We start from the raw sequence: 8762 nt of genomic DNA, 5'->3' as shown, positions 1-8762 counted from the left end.
AAATGGAACCCTCTTGCACTGTTGGTGGGAATGTAAATTGATACAGCCACTATGGAGAAGAGTATGGAGGTTCCTTTAAAACTTAAAAATAGAACTACCATACGACCCAGCAATCCCACTACTGAGCAATCCCACCCTGAGAAAACCATAATTCAAAAAGAGTCATGTACCACAATGTTCACTGCAGCACTATTTACAATAGCCAGGACAGGAAGCAACCTAAGTGTCCATTGGCAGATGAATGGTAAAGATGTGGCACATATATACAATGGAATATTACTCAGCCATAAAAAGAAACAAAATTGAGTTATTTGTAGTGAGGTGGATGGACCTAGAATCTGTCATACAGAGTGAAGTAAGTCAGAAAGAGGAAAACAAATACCGTATGCTAACATATATATATGGAATCTGAAGAAAAAATGGTTCTGATGAACCTAGGGGCAGGACAGGACTAAAGACACAGACGTAAAGAATGGACTTGAGGACACGGGGAGGGGGAAGGGTAAGCTGGGACGAAGTGAGAGAGTAACATTGACGTATATACACTACCAAATGTAAAATAGATAGCTAGTGGGAAGCAGCTGCATAGCACAGGGGGATCAGCTTGGTGCTTTGCGACCACCTAGAGGGGTGGGATAAGGAGGGTGGGAGGGAGACACAAGAGGGAGGAGATATGGGGATATACGTATGCATATAGCTGGTTCACTATGTTATCCAGCAGAAACTAACAACATTGTGAAGCAATTATACTCAAAGATGTTAAAAAAATTTTTTTTCTTTTATTGTGTGAGCCCACCCTGGACGCTACTTGAAAAAGAAAATAAATTTAAAGATGCTGCAACGTGTTTACATATACCCAATGGAAATTTTGCTTCTCAGACTGCTTGAGCAGAAAACCTCACATCCCCATGGCAACCACATTCCACCGTGACCACGCATCTCTGCCAGGTCACCCACCCATTTGTAAGCCTCAGCTCTTCAAGCCCCTCCTGTCAAACACATGGGGCCCAAATGATACCACCCACTGCGGTAGCTCCACGCTGCCAGGATTGCTGGTGAGGGCTTGTTCTAATCTGTAAGGGACATTCCCAGAGACCCATCTAACTTGGGGCAGGGACCAGCTCTTCTTGGAAGTCATTAAGAGACAGAGAACTCTGGGGGAAGCTGTCACCCTGTGGAAACGCAAGGCCCTTGCAGCCTACTCAGGGGTTTGGAGCGCGGGGATGAGGGGTGTGCTGCTGACCGGAAAATCAGCCCCTTGGTAATCACAGGAACTGCGAGTCCCACATTCAGTAAAGACTCAGCTGATAATTAGATCCTTAATGCTTTATTCCCTTGAACAGAAATCATGACCCCTTTATAGGGTCTCCATGTCATCTTCCCTTTGATGTTTCAGAACAAGTACTTTTTTCAAATGTATGTTCTCAGTACCATTTTCAAATAGCATTTTGGAATGGCTGACCTATGATAAGGCCACCTTCCCCTTCCTCAAGGGGGTAGCCGGGGGCCTGTCTTCCCCCACAGTCACCCTTCCCTGCTGACACAAGGAAACCTTTGCAGGGGGTTGTGGGTAGAAATGAAAGCCTGCGATTTTGATGTTTCAAGGTCCCCAGCCCCTGCCTGGCCAGGATCCCCCTCATCTCTCAGTTTTTATAATTAGCGAGTTTTGAGATTCCAGGCCTGAAGTCTCTTTCCCCACAAAATTGCAGAAAGCTTCGGGCCCTCCGAGAACTGACTTGGTATGTTTGCCCTTTGGGTTATATTTGATTGGGTCAGACTTCCAGTATAAGGAAGACATACATGAAAGAAAGCAACTGTTCATGTTGTTGGTGGATCACAGGGTTTTTTTGTTTGGGTTTTTTGTTTTTCCTTTACTACTTTCCCTTGCCTTTGAGAAAGTACAAAGTAGGGGAGGGGGAAGTGCTTCCTAACAGGCAGAGTTTCTCTGCATCTTAGGCTAAAGCTGGGCCGGGCTAGTCCTCTGCTGGGCCTTCCCTGAGGCTCCACAACACCCGCCACAGAGGTGGGCACTCGGCAGGTATTCCTGGCGCAATGTCCCCAGCTCCCCGCTCAGAGTGACCTTCCACCAAACCCTTTGCTTCCCCCGCCATAAAGTTGGAAAAAGAAGAAAGAACAGTGGTTTATGGGGTGTAGGCGAGAAAAAAAATCTTTGACATAACCCATATTCAGCTCAGTAGACATGGAGTGGTATGGACTTTGCAGAATGAGAATCTGAAAAACAAAAAGTATAACTGAATAACTTTGCTGTATTAACGTAAACACACTGCTATATATAAAATAGATAACGAACCAGACCTACTGTATAGCACAGGGAGCTATACTCAATATTTTGTAATAACTTATAAGGGAAAAGAATCTGATTTTGCAGAGTGAAAAGCTCTGGCTTTCCTCTGTAGACAGATAGCTATCAAATAGAAGTGAGCAGCAAGACAAAGAAAAAGCATGGAGGGGAGAGAGAAGCGGGGAGAAAGAGGGAGAGAGGATCAGTGTCTCCCGCATCCAGGCCTGACGCCTAGCCCAAGCATTTTTAGGTAACGCCTGGCTTTTCCTCCCCTCCCCACCCCTCCCTTTCTTTCTTTCTTGACAAGGTGAAGCTTCTTCCCTTTGGCGGCTCTGTTTTATCTTGCTACACCCAGCCAGAGCTATAAGGATCCAAGTCTGTCTTCACAGATGTTTCCTTTTAATCACTGTAATTAATATTAATGGTGATTAATTTTTAATGAGGACATATCAAGGAACACACTGGCAAAAATGCCCGCTGGTAATTTGAATAACCTTGATTTTGTGAGGCCATCGTCCTTTTGGCTTGGCCACCTGTTTCACAGACAATGCATCGGATCCCAGAATTCTCTGATAATGTGTTAATTTCTCCTCCTCGATCTGGGACAAAACCAGGGTGTTTTCAGAGCAGAAACAGTGGGGAAGTGAGCTGCCCTGACTGATTTCTCCTCCCACCTCTGAGGAGGCTGTGAAGGGACTCGGTGGGGGGCGGGGGGGTCTCCTCTGATCTTTCAGCAGTGCCACCCGGGAAGAGGAATTGTTGTTACCTGGTGAGCATTCACTGAGGCTCATTCTGTGCAAAGTCAAGTGGCTTTGGGAATCCAAAGCCAGAGGGCATCCTGGTTCCTCCTGCTTTAAGTGGATGGATGCCTTATTCACGGGCCTCAGGGAACGGTCCTCTGTAGACAGGCTGGTGGATGCCAGTGAACCCTCCCTCACTAATCATGTAGAAACCATTCATAATGTGCCAACTACCCTCACCTGGCAGCCAGCCCAGCACCGAGGTGCTGATGGTGGGTGAGGACGCTTCCGGGCAGGGAAGCCTGGTGTCAGCTCCCTCACCAGCAGCTTCAAGATGTCAGAGTTATATATTATTGATACGTGCCTAGTAGTTCTTAATTTCTCTCCAATCATTCATGACTTTACCTAAATCAATGTTTTGAAAACAGATGTTAAGGGAGAAAATGTTCTTAAAGAGGTTAGTAAGTTTGCAGAAAAACAAGGATTTCCATGTACAAGTTGCCAGTTCACTTGATCTCGTTTTTTTTTTTTAAGGCAAATCTTTTCAGACTCCTTATTATGCTAACGTGATTGCAATCTTTATTTATTCTTGGCTGCCTTGGGTCTTCGTTGCTGCGCGCGGGCTTTTTCTAGCTGTGGCGAGCCGGGGCTACTCTTTGTTGCGGTGGTTTCTCATTGCGGTGGCCTCTCCCATTGCGGAGCACGGGCTCCAGGCGCACAGGCCCTGCAGCTGTGGCTCGCGGGCTCTAGAGCGCAGACTCAGCAGTTGTGGCGCAAGGGCTTAGTTGCTCCACGGCATGTGGGATCTTCCCAGACCAGGGCTCAAACCCGTGTCTCCTGCATTGGCAGGCGGACTCCCAACCACCTCGCCACCAGGGAAACCCCATGATTGCAGTCTTAATAAAGGTGGCGTTGTTGCTTGAACAATGCGGAGATTGGGGGCACCAACTCTCTGGCACAGTCGAAAATTTGAGCGTAACTCATAGGTGGCTGTATCTGCGCTTCCTCCATTTTCATGGTTCTGCTTCTGCTGATTCAACCAACCGCGAATCCTGTAGTAAGTATTTATTGAAGTGGACCTGCACAGTCCAGATCCCTGTTGTTCAAGGGTCAACCATATAGTATGGCCCTTTACTCTTGAAATAACTGTTGAGCTCCCCAGTGTATTATCAGACTGCCTTGGCTGCTAATAAAACCAAACTAAGCTAACTGGAATTGAAGGCAGGAAGCAGGGCACCACGGCAGCCGAGCAGTGTTACAGAAGGGGGATGTCAGAGGGGGGCTTTGCAGGGTTTTGGGGGTCTGGGCTCGAGTGTTTAAGATGTGTATTTCAAGGTGGGGGAATAGAGTCATTTAAGCCTGGTGAACATAGCAAGGGTCTTGAGAGGTAGGCTGTGGTTTGATAAGCAAGCTGTTTGCCCAGGTGAGGAGTCCGTTGTCTCGGGTAAAGTGATCTGCAGGAATTCCCCGAAGCAAAGACTTATCTTCCTCAGGCAAAGGTCTCTTGGAACAAAGAGCTAAGTCATGTTGACACAAGCTCTTTTAGGCCTTCTACCTCTGTGAGGTTGGTGCAGGTTGTCGTAGTTCTGAGAACAATTTGTATTTTGTGGAATGTTAGTCTCATCAAATGTGGTCTGAGAAATATGGACTCCTTCTTAAAGTGGTTTAATATGGTTCCTGTTAGAACCCATCTTCTTCTTCTGACTTAATATCTAATTTAGGTTAGGCTATGCGATTCTGAACAAAATTTGAGTAAGAAAAATATTGAGGACAGAATCAGACTTAGGTCAGAAACTAGGAGGTGAGACTCTGAAGGAGAGCACATGAAGCCAACTATATGTTGGACTATTCTTTCTTATTTCTGTTTTTTTTTTGTTTGTTTGTTTGTTTGCGGTACGCGGGCCTCTCGTTGTTGTGGCCTCTCCCGTTGCGGAGCACAGGCTCCGGATGCGCAGGCTCAGCGGCCATGGCTCACGGGCCCAGCCGCCCCGCGGCATGTGGGATTTTCCCGGACTGGGACACGAACCCGTGTCCCCTGCATCAGCAGGCAGACTCTCAACCACTGCGCCACCAGGGAAGCCCAATTTTCTGTATTCTTGATGTTCTGGCATTTGAGGCCTTCATCCTGGAGAGACCGGCTGACCCAGGGTTAGCTGACTCCTAGAGATTGCAAAGGACTCTTAGGAAAGTTGCACGTTTGATGTGCAAACCAACCAATCCAGAGCCCACATCCCCAACTATCTCCTTTATTAAACTCTCACAGACCAAGCCCATATTCCCCTGCCTTAATCACCCTAGTGTCAGGTCCTGGACAACCAGGGACCACCCCTATAGTCCAGAGCCCATAGAAATTATTCAAACTATCCAACCTAAACCAACTCAGGGAACCCACGCTGCCTTGTTTGCTCCTTCCCAAGAGAACCCCGATAAAGACTCTGGGCCATGCTCTGCTGTCTCCCTACTGCTCCTGACGGACCCTGGTCCATCCCCATGTGGCCCTGCATGGCCCCTGTTCCTAGGGATCATCATTTCCATGTCTGTGTGTCTTACCATACCTGATTAGAACAAATCCCAGGCGCGTTTTAACATACCAACAGGAAACGCAACAGTCTGCACACCAGGGACCCATTAGCATCACTTGAGAAGTGATTGCGCACAGAGGGTTTCATTTAATTGGCCTGTAGTAGGGCCTCAGGTGACTCTAATGTGTAGCCAGGTCTGAGAAGCACTGAGCCAGTGGTTCTCAAAGGGTGATCCTGGGACCAGCAGCATCAGTATCACCTGGGGCCTTGTTAGAAATGCAAATTATGGGGCCCCACCCCAGAGCTCCTAATTCAGAACCTCTGGCGGTAAGGCCTTTATCAAGTTCTCCAGGTAACTCTGAAAGACGCTAAAGTTTGAAAACCATTGCATGGGCTAAAGCAGGGCAGAGTCAGAGAAGCAGGCCACCAGCGGTCTGAGGGCCTGGAGCCCTTACATTTATGACTACATTTAATGCCATCTGCTCGTGCATCTCCTCCACTTCTTCGCTTCCTAGAATCACGGCGCACCCCATGAATTCTGGTATGTTGTATTTCCATTTTTGTTTGCCCCAAGGTATTTTTAAAACTTCACTTTTGATTTCTCCTTTGACCCATTGGTTGTTCAGTAGCATGTTTTTTTGTTTCGCCATATTTGTGTATTTTCCAGTTTTCTTCTTATAATTGATTTCTAGTTTTATACCATTGTGGTCAGAAAAGATGCTTGATATGATTTGTCTTCTTAAATGTATTGACTTGTTTTGTGGCTTAACATATCCTGGAGAATGTTCCATGTGTGCTTGAGAAGAATATGTATTCTGTTGCTTTTGGGTGAAATGTTCTATACATGTCTGTTAAGTCTGCCTGGTCTAACGGGTCGTTAAGGCCCATGTTTCCTTATGGATTTTGTCTGGAATCTATCCACTGATGAATTAAAGTCCCCTCCTATTATTGTATTGCTATTCTCCCTTCAGGCCTGTTAAAATTTGCTTTATATATTTAGGTGCTCTTAGATTAGGGGCATAAATATTTATAAATGTTATATCCTCTGGTTAGACTGACCCCTTTACTGTTATGTAATGGCTTTGTTTCTTATTATAGTCTTTGACTTAAAGTCTATTTTGTCTGATATAACTATAGCTATCCCAGCTTTCTTTTGGTTTCTATTTGCATGGAATATCTTTTTCCATCCCTTCATTTTCAGCCTGTGTGTATCCTTACTTCTGAAGTGAGTCACTTGTAGGCAGCATATAGGTGGGTCTTGAATTTTTTTATCCATTCAGCCACTTTATGACTGTTGATTAGAGAAGTTAGTCCATTTACATTTGAAGTAATTTTTGATAATTCTGTACTTATTGCCATTTTGTTAATTGTTTTCTGGCTGTTTTTTTATCTCCTCTGTTCCTTTCTTCTACTCCTGCTCTCTTCCTCTGTGACTGGATGATTTTCTGCAGTGGTATGATTAGATTCCTTTATCTTTTGTGTATTTACTATAGGTTTTTGCTTTGTAGTTACCATGAGGCTTACATAAAACAACTTATATTTATACATCTGTTTTAAGATGATAACAAGTTTAAGTGCATTCTAAAGCTCTACATTTTTACTCCCTCCCAGGTTTTCGATGTCACAGTGTTCCTAGAATCTTGGGACAGAGCTGGCACTGATGTAGTTGAACTTAATCTCTGTAGGCCCATATCATCTCCTCTCTCATATAGTTTGGATACTATTTAAAAAAAAACTTGAGCAAATTATTCCTCAAAACTATGAATTTTCTTTGGTAAGAATAAAAACTGTCTTAGGGAAATGTTCATTCCTAGGGAGAGGCATCCAAATATAGGGCCAGGCCTTGATTTTTTGCACAGACAAGCCCCAGCCTGTGGCCACATTTTACCTACAGACACATCAGAGGAAACTCACTGGTCTGAGATTGGTACAGTGAAAATCGAAAGATTTTTCTGTTTTCAGAACATTCCAAGTTTACAACATTTTACCTCTGGAGGGCCCTTCTTGCTAATATTCTTCATTTTAATCTCTAAACATTACCTCCTCTGCTTTTTGTGTTACCACAGTGACATGGGCGGTTAAGTAGTTATGTTTCAGAACTAGAAATGCATCTTGCTTCACATGCTGACGTTACCTGCTACAATTAATCGTGACTGTATCTGAACAATAATAAACACCCTAACACTTTCAGAGCTCCAAAAACTCGGTCAGCAACATGCTTATACTTCTTGTTTTGTGCTATCCTGTGGAATAAGCAATAATGGGAAAAATTTACATTGTCAAATATGCTATTACTGACTATATTAAAATAGTCTCTCTTCAGCAAAGAACAAAAAAACCTCATAAACCAGGAGTTTCCTTACACTGTGTGTTGATGAATGAATCATATTTTTAGCTTAGCTCTTTCTTGATTTTTGGTTTCAACACATGAAATATCAATTGATGCGAGATGCCTGTGTGATATGCCAGACTGGTGAAATAATTTTACTTTAAAAGGTATTTAAGCATTTGCTGAGAGGCCCCAATGACTTTGATAAGGTGGAAGAATGTGTTGAAAGCAACAAATATTTGAATCTATAATAGCATTATTAATACAACCTTTTCTAGTAAAATTGCTAATTGGTCTTAAATAGGATTTGGTATACTAGTTATAACCTAAGTCCTTGACTATACAAAATCTAGAGAAAACTTCAGTTTTTTCCCTTCATTACTATTTGGGAAATGCTAGGGCTGTCACAGTCTGTTTTAGATAAATGGTGACTCTGAGCTGTCAGGTTGAGACAGCTTTTTCCAGAAAGACTGCCAGCTGTGCATGGAATTGGCCAAAATGAGCTAAGTGCACTCAGCTGCAGTAGACTGATACCATCATTGCCGAGCTCTGTGTGATGCAGGGGAATTAGAGGCTAGTGAATCCACAGCAGAGGATGGCATGACAGGGCCCTTTCATGCTCTGTTGTCCCATTCCAGACTGCACACCCTCTTCACAGGGATAGGCAGCTAGTGCCGAGGCCCATAGGAAATAAGACAGTGAGGAAAAGGACAGGATTCAAATTTCCCTAGGCCAAAATGATCTGGTAAGTTCCTTGAGAACTGGAGCTGACCTTGTTCCCAGGCTAGCACAGTGCCTGGCCTGTGGGGAGGGAGCAGGCAGGAAATGGGTGTGGAATGAGGCGTGCGGATATATCGGGATGCAGGTCT

This window comes from Aethalodelphis obliquidens, unplaced genomic scaffold, assembly GCF_003676395.1.
Source record: "Aethalodelphis obliquidens isolate GAN/ISIS:26980383/991018 unplaced genomic scaffold, ASM367639v1 scaffold2, whole genome shotgun sequence".
In the NCBI taxonomy this organism is placed as follows: domain Eukaryota; kingdom Metazoa; phylum Chordata; class Mammalia; order Artiodactyla; family Delphinidae; genus Aethalodelphis; species Aethalodelphis obliquidens.
The sequence above is the reverse complement of the archived record's forward strand: the minus strand, read 5'-3'. Positions refer to the sequence as shown.